Genomic DNA, 13413 nt, shown 5'->3' with positions numbered 1-13413 from the left:
GAACTCTCTTATCAACCTTGAGTGCCATGATTAATACTCTGTCTAAGTCAGAACTTCATGTCCAAGCCTCTGTCCTAGATGTCACCCTCAAAGCTACCCACAAAAATAAAGATAGACTACCAAGTCCACAGGTTGTAAGAAGTCTGTAGTTCAGCCTCTAAGAAGGAGTACATTGGTAGTTAGCAGGCATGACCTCATAGGAATCTTTCTTTTGCTGCTGCTGCTATCTGTGTCTACTGCTTCTCCTCTTCCTCCTCCTCCTCTTCCTTTTCTTCCTTTTTAAAAGTACTCAGTGGATTTAGTCTTACATTCATTCAGCTCTCAACCAGGGCTCTTTTAGGGAAACCATTTGCATGTGTAAGAGACTCATTTGCATCCAATCTCCCCTGCTGGGGCTGGATTTCCCCTTTGTAAGATATTGAACTTAAAATAAGAAATGTGATCTAGGGAAAGCATAGGTCTTTTGCTGATGAAGTAGCCCCACTTCAACACACCACCCTCCCCCAACACATCACCCTCCCCCAAAACACCACACTTCCCCAACACTCCATCCTCCCTCAACACAGCACCCTCCTTCAACACAGCACCCTCCCTCAACACATCATCCTCCCTCAACATGCCACCTTCCCCCAAAACACCACCCTCCCCCAACACACCACCCTCCCTCAACACATCATCCTCCCTCAACACACTACCCTTCACCCAAACACCACATTTCCCAAACACTCCATGCTCCCTTAACACACCACTCTCCCTTAGCACACCATTCTCCTATCTCTGCTTACATCCAGAGTCTGAAAGGAAAGACCCTTGGGAAATACTTTCAAATCCTGGAAATATGGCTCCCAAGCCCCAAGACTGCCATGTGATGACACCTTTCCATGTACCTCAGAGATAGCACACTTGAGCCAAGTATGGTAAGCCAAGTAGAAGTCATGAGCTTGCCTCATGCAGTAGACGTAAGGTGGGCTCCTGTAAGTCTTCTCCCCCAGGAAGCTCAAGGACTGAGTGACTAGGAAACATCATGTAAGTGTCTCCTAAGGTCACTGGAACACCTTCAAGACTACATTTTATCATTTGCAGAATAACATAATACATTTTCATTCAATTTTGTGTGACAGATGAAACTGTGTATATAAAATGAATGCTTCATCACCTAGTCAAAGCTTCTCAACAGAACTAGAAACGGTTTCCATGGTAATGGTGGTAACGGAATAGTAGAAGTACCATGCTAGGTATGTTAGGGATGGAGTCAGTGAGAAGCTGAGAGAAAAACTCTCTGACCATAAGAAGTGGCTGGAACTCCACAGAGAGTAAAGAATGGTGGGTGGGCTGGATGCCATTGACAGAGAGCCAGCTTTTATGCCAGCAATTGTCACTGCATTGGTTGTATCATCTGTTACATTTTGGCAATGGTTTTCACATGAAGAAACTGGGACTCTAATGCGGTTGGATGACTTACTCAAGGTCACATTTGATGGTGGAGTCTGGATTCAAACTCATTTGCCCCATGCCAAAACAGAAATGATAAGGACAGGAAGCAGAAACTGGTCAGGCATTTTAGAGCAGGGAGCACAGAAACAGCAGTTCTGGTTCGAGTACTTGTCTAGAAGCCAGAAATCCTTGGTTCTTTTAGGAATCTTGTTTGTGCCAGAAGCTAGCAATGCCCAAGAGTTTGAGAAGCTCTGGTTCTTGGTCTTGCTTCCTGTTTTCTTTCTTCTGCTTTCACAAAATGTTAAATGGCCACCATTCTCTGGAAGCTATAGGTGTGAATATGGCCAAAACAGAAAGTCACCTGGATCTGAGAGACAGGCCAACTGGACTGACCCGCTTATCTCCCAGTGCTGGGAGTCCTATATAAAGCCTCTAGACTGACAGTTCTGTGGTACCTCATGTCTGGACCTGGTCCTGCTCTAAGGGTCTCCCCTTGCTTACTCCCTCCCAAGGGACTATTTACAACTCTCTGATAAATCACATGGAAACTAATCCTTTCATATAAGCTTCACCCTTTGAGCCTTGGAGTCACCCACTCAGAGGAAGCTCTATGTGGCTGGTAGCTTCTGTCACCCTAACTCTGGAGTTAATGAACCTGAGGCAAGAGTGCCTGGATCTTCCTCAAGCATCCCCATTTTCACGTCATTTCAAAAGGACAAGAGGAATAATTGAGATAAGGAAAGAGAGAGAAGACCTTAAAGCCTCATAGCAGCAGGGAAGAAAGAGAACTTAGGTAAAATTCACAGTGATTCAAAGCTTCCGTCTCCTCCCACAGAGAAGCCTGCAGTTTACTGGGACTCACATCCGAAACCCCACTTACAGAGCAAGGCCATGTGCTAAGGTGCTTCCTCATCCAAACCTAGAGACTGGAGGTTTTACCTTATCAGACTGAAATTCCACCCACGGCATCTCTGAAACTATACTATAGCCACATTTACCAGAGGAGAGAGAATAAGAAAAAGAAGGAAAAGGAAGGAAACAGAAAGAAAGGGGTTTCTTAGCAACCTCTGAAAATATAACTTGAGAGCCACCAAAATGGTATGCTTGGCTGATGGCAAGTCACTTTATTGTGACACACCCTTGAGGAGCCTACACAGTTGGGTATGTCTCTGGATTTTGGTGCCCCCACGCAATAAGACTGCAACCATTTTCTCAGGTGTGCTCTTATTCTCTGTGAGAGTTCCTTTCTTAAAATCCTTAATAGAACCCCCTACATCTGCTTTAGGTACCCCAATTTGGCTGGAACCCAGGTCTCTGAAAGACTAAGAGAATTCTTTCGGATACTGAAGGTGAGAATGCAGAATTTCTGTCTGCACACTGCTGATACTTGTTTATGTAGACTACAGAATGTTAGACAATTGTAGCATCAGGAAGCAGGCTCCCAAGAGAACTGAACTTTTTTAGATCTTAGCCTGGAAGAACATTTCCTATGCTCCCCAGCTCTAGTGTATATGTGTGTGTGTGTGTGTGTGTGTGTGTGTGTGTGTGTTTCTTTTGCATATGATATATACTGTGTTTGGTAATTTTTTTTTACCATACCTTCCTAAGCCAACTGAACAATTAAAAAAATAGCTTCCATTTTTTTCTTTTCTGATGTCCTGTTATTGGTAATCCTCATTATATTACCTAAAACAGAACCAGCTCAACACACAAGATATTTACTGTTTTTTGTTTTATCGATGTGTCTCAAGTGAAAGGATTCTAGGCACAGGAACACTAGAAAACAAAAGGCAAAACCTCCCCTGCTTGTGTAGAACTCCCACTCTTTGAGGAAATACAGCTAGCCAACTAAATACATAGTCAGTGAAACCTGTGCTCTCTGAGCATGGAGGATGGGGGAGGGGCTGGGCACCGTCTCTGACCTGCTTCTGTCCCCTTCCCCATCTGACAATGGTCATATTTTCCAATCAGGGGCTTCACAGTGGCACTGCAATTTCCTTATGCATATCCCTGGTATTAGCTGTTCTTGCTATTTCAGCCTCGAAGAGAATGTGATTATAAAATCATCTGCCCCATTTTGTGGACAGGGAATCTTAGGGGCACAGATGTCACGCATTTTAAACAAGATTGAGCTCTTAGAGGAAGGCCAAGAATGGAGCCCAGGTACTGGAAGTAGATCTACAGACATCCCCATCCTTTAACCCTCTCTTTTTGGGCATTCATTCTCACTAGATGAAAGAAAGTTCCAGTTTGAGCCTGTCATTTCTCTGTGACATTTTGAGCCTCGGACTTAGCATGCCTTCTGAGCACCCACTTGGTGTCTATAGAAACAGCTCAGCTGTCACTATCAACAAGACACCTTCCACTGCTAACCTTTGTGTCTTTTCTCTTTCAGTTCCATGTTTTCCTCTAGTTTCATTAGCTTCTCCTGAAAGACCATTAGAAGAACATGACACTGGTGCATTAATTTCATTTTAGATAAAGAAATAGATGGGGGGGAGAGAGAGAAGGAGAGTGGCCAGAGTTGATGCAAACAGTTAATGGCAGAGCTAGTAGGAGGGTCCTGGAGGGAACCAGTGGGCTTCCTTCTCCTTAAGAGTCTTTCCCAAGGGCTCTAGAGACCACAGAAGTGCTCCAAAGAGCTCACCCTCTGGCTTGCATACCCTCTAGTTTCCTGTGAGTCAGCACAGCCAATACAGCTCTAATTTTCATGCACCTCAGTCGTGCAGGATGTACGTTCTTCTATGACAGCCTGTAAAATCTATTTATGGAGCTAATTGTCAGTTTTCATGACTGACAGGCTCACAGTGCTTTGACTACTCAAGCTAATATACCTGTATCTGACATTTTAAATAGAACACTCTCTGTCCCCATTCCTTGTTCCTTTAGGAAGTAATTTGAGATAGCAGGTATTTTTATAATTATGTATCTTTAATTATATCTACACAATTGTCAGAGATTAATGATTTCCTCAATCTGGCTCTTCTTACAGGAGAATTCATAACTCATGAAACATGAGAAAGAAAGAAAAAAAAAAGCCCAAGATGAATGCTGTCAGTTAACAAAGACGTTCCTGGGCACAGTGGTTTGGCTTTAGTCAAGTTTGAGTTCTCACTATAGATTAATTTCATACGACATTTCTATGAATTATTGAGAATGCAGCACTCGGGTGGATGGTAAACATAACTGGATCTATACATGTAAACCAATAAGAAAGCATGTGACAGCCGGTAAGCGAGCTGCCGTGTAACTAGTCCCCAGTCCCCAGAGAAATCAATAACAATTGGTCCCACGTGGTATGTGTACACTTTGACCCCCCCAAAAGCAAATGCTACCTTCTTATGTAAACAGACTCAATTCAGGAGCACAGGGGTCAGAGAAGACTTCAGAAAGAATTTCATCCACCTCTGTTGCTTGATGCCATAATTCCCACAGCAGTAAAACTCATTGAAAGAAGGCTATAGAGGGCCACGTCTAAGGCAGCCCAGAGGTACTCACTAGAGCGGAGGTCCTGGACCCAGGGTCTCCCAATAAATAGAGGGAATAAAACTATAGGAGTAAAACATTGCAAGCAGTTGAAGAAAGCTACGAAGTGGTTCCTGCATACTGCCACAGGGGGAAGTGGCAAGGATCTAAGTGCTTAGGTAACCAGGCACATATGGGCAAACTACTTTCTCTTTCATCTTCAGTGCACTGGGATTCCTATTTTCCCTTGTGAGCATCACTTGGTATCTGGCTTTGTTTCCTGTGGCTGCCTCACCCCACAGTTCTGCTCTCAGAATTCCATGTTCCAACATTCCCAATTTCCTCCTATCTCCAAAAGATGCCTAATTCCTAAACACTCAATACTTGTGGCTTCTCAGGAGGCATGGGGTACACCTTCTCTTTGTTCCCATCTGTTGGGACTTGCTGATTAAGGTCATAGACTACCGCTGTCCAGAAGGCTCTCTTGAGCTCCTTGCAAAATGGGGGACTGGCTTTACCAGCAGGGCTTCTCCTTCTCTGATCTTTTCTGGGGATCCTGAAATCCACACCCTCTCTACCTGAGGCACATCACTTAGCCGTGGTGAGATCACAGGTTCAACTCCTTTCTGATAAGAATCTGTCCAACAAGCAAGGGTAATTTCTGGAATGCCTCTCTATGCAAATGAGGTGCCCTAAGCTGTAGCCAATGATGCTGATACATGCCCACCCGACTCGCTTCCCCAAAAGCTATATAGCCCTTGATTCACCCTAAATAAGCTTAAGATGCCTCTCTGAAGCTGATCTTGGTAGTTATTCCCGTAGGAAGCCCCATTCTTCCACTCTGTCCCTTTGCCCTTCCTTGTTGGCTGGTAACCAAGAGCCCCTATGGAGAAGAGAGGGCCACACCCATTGATTTACATAAGCCACTGCCCACACCATTCCCTTGAGAAGTCTTCTCTAATCACCCAGCTGCATCTGTCAATTACCCTCACAAGGTGCTTATCACATGGGACTATAATGGTTGTGTGGCCCACTCCCATGCCCAGTGTCTTTGGAAGATGACATATTTTATATCTGCAGGACCATGGACATGCAATATGAACCATACTTTGTGGATTGAAATAGAAGAAGCTACCATTAAGCGAACAGCCCTGTCAGGATGCCTAGGGGCACTCTAACTGCCAACCTCCACAAGATCACAAAATGCCCCCACTCTAAGTAAATGTATGGCTCAACTGTCCAGTAATCCAATCTGGTGTCAATGAAAGACATTATACGCTCTTTAGACAGTGTATAGGCTAAATAATGGCCCTAGAAAGATATTGAAAATCCACACTGGAAAAAAAAAAAAACCTGTCTCTACAGTTGCGATTAAAATATGGATCTCTGGATCATTCTTTACTATTCAGGTAGGCCTGAAATCCAATGTCAAGTATACCCTAAGAGGCACAGAGGGGAAGACTAGCTAAAGGCAGAGTTGAAGGCCAAGGACTGGCAGTAGTCACCATAGGCTGAGGAAGGCAAGGGCAGATTCTCTGAAGCTGCCACCTGGGGTACAACCTTGCAATACCTTTAAGCCTCCAGATCCATGGCATTCTGAGTGAATAAGCCTGAGACCATTTGTTACAGCAGCCTTAGGAACTAAATATTGAGCTAAGAAGCATATTCTCTAAGGTATGTAGCTATTCAGTGACAAACATGAGACTTAGACCTGGGTGCTTCTTGTTCCCACAGCCTTGGGCCTCCCAGGGTAGCCTTTGTGGGGAACCTTCTAGCATTCTGCATGTGTCCAAGTTTCTGACATATGCTGACACATACTTACCTCTCAGTTTTTCAAAGTAGCTTCAGGTGACCAGGACACACAGGGGTGGTAACAACCATGGGGCTGAGATGCCCAGTGAGAGTCACTCTCTGAGGCATCCCACATGTAACCCAGAGGAGACATTAGAAATACGAAGCAGAGCCAAACTTAAAATCCAAATGCTGCGTTTTCCACCAGCATCCCAAGCCCCCCAACTGCATGGTGGGGAGTGGGGGGTTGGGAAACAATTAAATATAAGAGTGGGTTTTAACCACCACCATTCCAAGTCCCAACAGGGTTTATTAAATCATTTATAATTCCACAAAGCTGAGGTAAATATTTAATATTTGATTCCTAATCCATAAATATTTACACACGGGGTTTCTCCATGTTCGACAAGCCCACTAGAGGGTTTGTACTTTTAGCAAGTGTGACTAATGAAACCTTATGATTCCTGCCCCTAAGCAAAAGCATCTGGCTCCAGGAACCATGGTAGAGGGAACCATCTGTGTTCACCCAAAGTGAGCCATGATCAGGGACAGAGCCAAGGATTCAGCTTTGGGCAAACACTCTGGGGAAGGAGGAGAGAAGAGACGATGGCAGAGAAAGCACAGACCAAAACCACAAATACCACCCCCCGCCCCAATATCCCCAAAAACAGAAAGGGAAAAACACAACAACAATTTGTTGTAGCTGCTGAGAAATACAAGTGGGTGCAGATCCCAGGGGCAGCTGTGACATTTCTTATCTGTGAAAGTTAAGGCAGGTAAGATTTCACAGGCACCTCCCTTGTGAAAGCATTGGTAGAACACCCCCAGGAAACCCACAGAACCCTCCCTTGAGGAGCGCTGGGATGACATTGACAGAGCCTTTCAACTATCCAAACCCTAGTGTCAAGAAACTGTTTGTAAGTTTACTTACTTCCGTACATGTCAAGTGCGTGGCAACTAGCTGGGCGGTACAAAGTAAAAACATCAGGTTCCTTCCCCACAAAGGAAATGGCTTTCTCAATGTAATAAAAGGAGAACCATCATTCCTATACCTACTGTGCACTGTGCCCTCGGATGGAGTCCACACACCTATAGTCTAATTCCAAATCCAGATTGGGGGTGGGGGCAGAGGTAAGGGGTCCTCTGTGTTAAGGAGCCTCTCCAAGGTTCTAGTTCACAGATACTGTGTGGCTAGGTTTCACAGAGAATCCATCCAGGGAGATGCTCAGGCAAAAAGAGCCCTGGCCAGTTATTCAGAGGGAATTTAAAGCAGAGAACATTCACAATGGTGTTGAAATGCTGAAAAGCCAGGGAAAGAGGAAGCCATTCAAAGATTAGTGAGAGCAGGAGGTGGCTACTAGCCAGGGGATTAGACCAACAAAAGGAGTGGGCGGTCTAACCAGAGCCAGGCCGAGGGATGGGCCTGGGAGATGGCTGGAACTCTGCTGGGCCTCTGGAGCTCTTTGTCATGGAAGCATGATGGAAGAGAAACAGTAGCTGCTGGGGTAAGGAGAGGGAGCAGATTTCTCCCTTTGTCCTTCCTTCAGTCCTTCACCATGACCTCCCATCAAATGGGAGACTCCCAGGCCTGTCCTCAGAAGGCCAAAAGAGCTACTGCTGTGGGTGTCTGTTCCCTTTTCCTCCCTCCTTCATGGGTGAAAAAGGAATCTGAAAGCAAAGACACGTGGCCAGTAAGTGCTCCTAATCTACTCTATGTCTTAGCCTAGCCTTACTCCCACAGAAAGCTAGCCTATCAGAAAAGGCTTCAGACATGACTACCCCCTCCCCCCAAGTCCTCAACCCCCCAACCCCCAAACCCCCAACCACCCCCCACATGCTTCTGGGAGACCTCTACACCTTGTGCTGGTTTTTAAAGAGCAACAGAGCTTTTGTCTTTTGCTTAGCTTGGTCTGACAGGAGAGTACATCTAATGGGGTGTTGTGTTTTTAGAGAGGTGCTATAAAGGTGTGCCAGAGGGCGCTGCTCTGGTCATACCAAGCACATGAACAGTATTTTTCCACTTCACAATATAGAATGTAACACCTGCCTTTGCTCCTTCTGGAATATTCCCTTCACCCTCTCATTTTGAGATGAGCAGCTCTTTCCATCCTGAGGGGGACAGAGTCTGGAGACGCAGTGGTGATCAGGGTAAGGAGAAATGGGTCTGCAGTGAGAGGACGTTCTCTGTAAACCACCTATGGTGACAATGGTGACAGGCTGCAGACAATCATTCTCATGACTGAGACAAGATCAAAGGATTAAGGGGTTGTTGGGTTTTGAGGGGGTTGGTTCATTTATTCGTTTGTTGTATTTTATTTTTTGGTAAAGTGGGCTTGACTTTAGGTCATGAGAATTATGCAAGTCCATTTCTGTGAAAGTTGGATAATGTAGCCCAAGATCTCTGTGAAAGCTCCAAGTCTTTCAGGGAGAACAACAAAGAACGAGGAAAGGAAAGGGAAAGGTACTGTGTGTGTCTGCCTGAAAAGCCTGACACAGCCCTTTCTCCTCCACTCAATCTCTGGCTGCTTGGTGGGCATAGCCTGCACCTTAAAAGCCACCCAATAGTGATGACATCATCTGCCTCTTCCTGTGCCCTGAGCCAGACATTCACGTGTTCTGAATGAGAACCTTGGATGTAAATGAAATGGGTTCCATCATATCAATAAGAAAATTGAGGTGGATCAAACAACGTACGTATTTTTCATTATTAATGCAAGTTATTAGAATACGTTTGCTGGGTACTTACATGTACCATGTAATAAATGCATCAGATCATAGTTTAAAGCCATACAAGGAAGGACAAGAGTCAGAGAGATGAAGGAAATCACCCACCTTTACTCAACATGTTCAAAAATAGAGAAGAAAAGCTGGAGGCTAGGTCCTATTCTGCTAGCAAACTGAAGACTGATGATCACAGGTTTACCCATTCACCCACCAATGACCAGCAGTGCCAGGCCCTGCTAGAGAGCACACCCATATCCTCAACTGAGCACTCCCTCATGTGGTGGTGTGGTATTCTGAGTCTCTATGAGCACCAGGCAGCCCATGTAACCCCAGCACTGGACTCCTCCATACAAAGATGAAGAATCACACTCAGCCCCTTGGCATACACAGGCTATCTCAGCCACTCAGAGCATCTTTGGATCTGCATACTCGCAGGCAGTAGGGGACACAGGGGTGTGTCTTTATGTACAAAACTTCCAAAGTCTTTTATCTGAGAATCTTCACATCAGCTGTCCAAAGGGAACTAACTGTATGTAAGCCAATGAAAAATGCCTTAGCAAGCCGTTCCCCAGAAGGCATGAGTCTGACACCACCTCCTTAGCTTAAGCAGCTCAAAAAGATGTTGTCCAAATGCTGAATGGACAGGTGCCGGCTCAGCTCATTAAGTCCCCAATGTGTTCATCTTTTCTAAGCTAATTTGCATTAACTTATTGGGCACTGGACAGCCATTAAGTGGGCAGCTGCTGCAGCTTCTCAAGATTCAAAACCTACAGGAGTTTGGGATCAAAGAATCTATCACATGAGGGTACATGAAAGCCATCATGGGAACTCACTTCTGTCCACACTTTGAAGGGGAAAAACAATTGCTTTGGGGCAGGATGACTGCTTCCTATTGCCACCAGGAAGTACTTCTCACTGCCTAGGGCAACCATTATTCCATCTGGATGACTGTCTGTTCTGTAAACATTTATTGGGTACCTACTCTGTGGCAGCTTTGGGCTGCACAGGCAAGGGTCAGGGAAGGACCATGGAGGCAGATATAGGAATGAGCACAGCAGAGCTGAGAGCTAAAGCATGAAAGCTGCCAACTGCTCCTCTAACTAGACTTCAGCTTAGCTCTCCAGTGTCATACACCAATCCTCAGAATCCCACGCTGCCCACCTAGCCTTACAATGGCCTTCCTTTGGGAGTGGTGCAAGGATGACACTGAGGCCTTCTCCTCCGATAACAAGTAGTAACTGCTTTCTCCCCCTCCTTTACATTCTCCAGTCCTTGTAGACCAGGGAAGGTTAATGTGTTCTAGGAATTACTGGACCAACTTGCCAGAGAAGCTGATAACCCAATTTCTGCCAGCAGCATAGCTGACACCCATTTGCCCACTGTTGCCTCTGAGGCATGGGTGACTTGTGCAGAGCAATCTATCTAGTTAGTCTGTCTGCAGTGGGAGAAAGATGGAGATGTGAAAGGGTGTCTCGTAGAAATTTCTAGTAGTGCATACAGTGTGAAGGAATCCTTTCATTGCAATGTGGCCCGTGAGCATGCATCCTACAGCTCTTTCCACACAGGAAGAACTGTCTAAATGGCACAAGAGCTGCCCCTAGATGTTTACTTGCACAGATACTCGAGCACTGCATTTCCCGGGACCACTCCTAGCCACTGTTGGACCAGGATGGAGAGCGAGTTTGGCTCAAAGTCTCACCAATGGTCTTGCTGAAATTTCTTTAGCACAACACTTATTCTCTCAGGTGTACCAACCAACCTAGCTTCTCCCCCATTTCTTTCCTTTCTATCTTCCTTCCTTCTTCCCATCTCCTTCACCCAGAGCAAACCTGCATTGTGAGCTAAAGCCTCCCTCTCCACTTTTTTTCCATGAGTCTGAGACAGGCTCCCCAGCTCCCCATGACTTTGTGTCCTATGTTTGAATAAAATCTGCCCCTCTGCCTTTGATACTGGAGGCTGTTGAGTAGACACCAAACAGAGAGGACACTCTAGCTCTTGCTTTAGGTGGGAAAGTCTGATACAATAGATGCAGTGGGCTTGCCCTTTAAATGTGGGTCTTCAAGATGCAAACGTCATCCTGTTAATTTTCATTTCTAAGGTTGCTGGGAACACAGGCATTTTCTGAAATGGACCAACCCCTCAACCAGCTCCAGAAGGATTTTAGAGATGATTTCATCCATCAGGATGGATAATCCTTCAACTCTGAAATGGGAAGATCATAATGCTTTGCCAATCTACTCTGATCCCAGAGAAAATGGACCGATAAATGAAGATGATTTCAAGGTTTAAAGCTGCCTCTTCTAACCCAATCTGCTAAAAATTAAAACTCAGCAAGGCATAGTGAGAAGACTTTTCAACTTGTCATTTTTATGAAACAGAGAAACCACACGGACTCCAAATCCTCCCCACTGCAAATGAAAACAGGCTGCTGTGGTCAAAAGCGTTCTAGGGCAAAAGCAAAAAAGCTCTACCCTGCTTGACCTTCAGCGCTCAGTAATTCACTGTCACCTCCCATGAATTTCAAGCCCTTTTATACACACCCAAGATGATTATGCTATACACATTAAAGGGAGAAACCCGCAGAATAGAGTCTGGTGAATAATAAACAATAAATAACAATGATGATGTGAGTGCCACATTGTTTTGTTTGTTTTTGGTTCTTTGTCGTATTCTGTTTTTTGTTTTTGTTTTTTTTTTATGAAGAATAATGGAGAAACTTGAAGCTGGTACTTTTCTTGGCATTCACTATATATGTATATGTGTATGTGTAAGTATATGTATATGTATTTATGACTCTAAAGCACTTTAAAATATGTGTATGTGTATGTGTAAGTATATGTATATGTATTTATGACTCTAAAGCACTTTTAAATGACTTTAAAACACTTTAAAATAAAGTGATAAATCCAAGTTTCTTTTTTAAGGCATAAGTAAGGGGAAGGAGGTAGGGAAAAGAAGGAACTAACAGTAAGGTCTGGGACTGGGCGTCTGTCCGTAGTTCCTTTCAACCGAGATCTATATTTTGTTTCATTGAAAGCAGTTCTGATCTTTCCAGTATAATACGCATGCAAAGGTGGGGTGGGGGTGAGGGGGAGGAGGGAGGGAAGGAGAATATAAAACTATACAGCCATAGGCATTGATGGATGCCAAGGACAGAACATTTCCAGTAGACCTGGTCTATAAATTGTCATTTAAATTTGCAATTTAAAAACACTGCCTGACTTTTTGATTTAGCTGACTGTATACGAGGCAAATAATGGAATCCTAATAAGCACTGTTTAAATGACATCTCCAGTCTCCCAGACACAGAGGGTGAGAGTAGAATTCTAAGGAGAGAAAATAAATCTACTAAGAATGGGAAAGAAGACCAGAACTAAATAGTTGCAGTAATCACTTGATGGCAGATATCAGAAAAATGTATTTGGGGGGTGTTTAAAATTCGAATCCCTGAGAGGCGAAGGATGGGTTATCAGCCAAAATCCCCTAAAGTCATTGTAAGGAAACAAAAGTGAGCTCAATTTTTACATTCCATCACATTAAAATAGATGAACCAAAAAAAAAAAAAATCAAGGCACCGAGACAGCATATTAAAGTTGATAAGCTGAGGTTAGAAGATTTCAACTGCGAAAAGCACTCAGTCTCACAGGCAGCCATTGGTGAATCTTAATGCCAGCATCGCACTAGAGTAGTGGGTCCAGCTAAGGGGCACCCAGCCCAAAGCTTCTTTCTTCTATTGTAGGAAAACACAATGTATCCTCCCAGCTGCACCACACAGTCTTCACTGAATCTACTCAAGACAGGAGGCGATGAGAGGTGTTGACTAGTAAAAGGAGTTCTACGTTCCACATACATAGAGGAACATTTGATAAATCTCAAAAGGGACCAGTGAAAAACGACAACACTGTTTGCAGGGGTAAGGACAGAGGTTCTGTGAGAAAAGATCAAAAGTACATCACTTACCATGTTTAAAAATGATCATCGCATTTTTTTTATTGTACG

General features: G+C 44.4%; 1 protein-coding gene and 1 long non-coding RNA gene across 18 annotated transcripts in view; one reads left to right on the top strand and one right to left on the bottom strand.

Moving 5' to 3' along the window:
• The window catches only part of Dab1 (DAB adaptor protein 1), a 1121076-nt gene that overhangs the window by 232066 nt on the left and 875597 nt on the right, over window positions 1-13413 (bottom strand). The gene's annotated exons all lie outside the window — the stretch shown is intronic.
• LOC134486959 (uncharacterized) lies at window positions 8112-13175 on the top strand. The gene is made up of 2 exons (XR_010066565.1): window positions 8112-8381; window positions 11513-13175. It is a non-coding gene; the product is annotated as an uncharacterized LOC134486959 (long non-coding RNA).

This window comes from Rattus norvegicus, chromosome 5, assembly GCF_036323735.1.
Source record: "Rattus norvegicus strain BN/NHsdMcwi chromosome 5, GRCr8, whole genome shotgun sequence".
Classification (NCBI taxonomy): Eukaryota; Metazoa; Chordata; class Mammalia; order Rodentia; family Muridae; genus Rattus; species Rattus norvegicus.
This window is presented reverse-complemented; position numbering and strand designations above follow the sequence as displayed.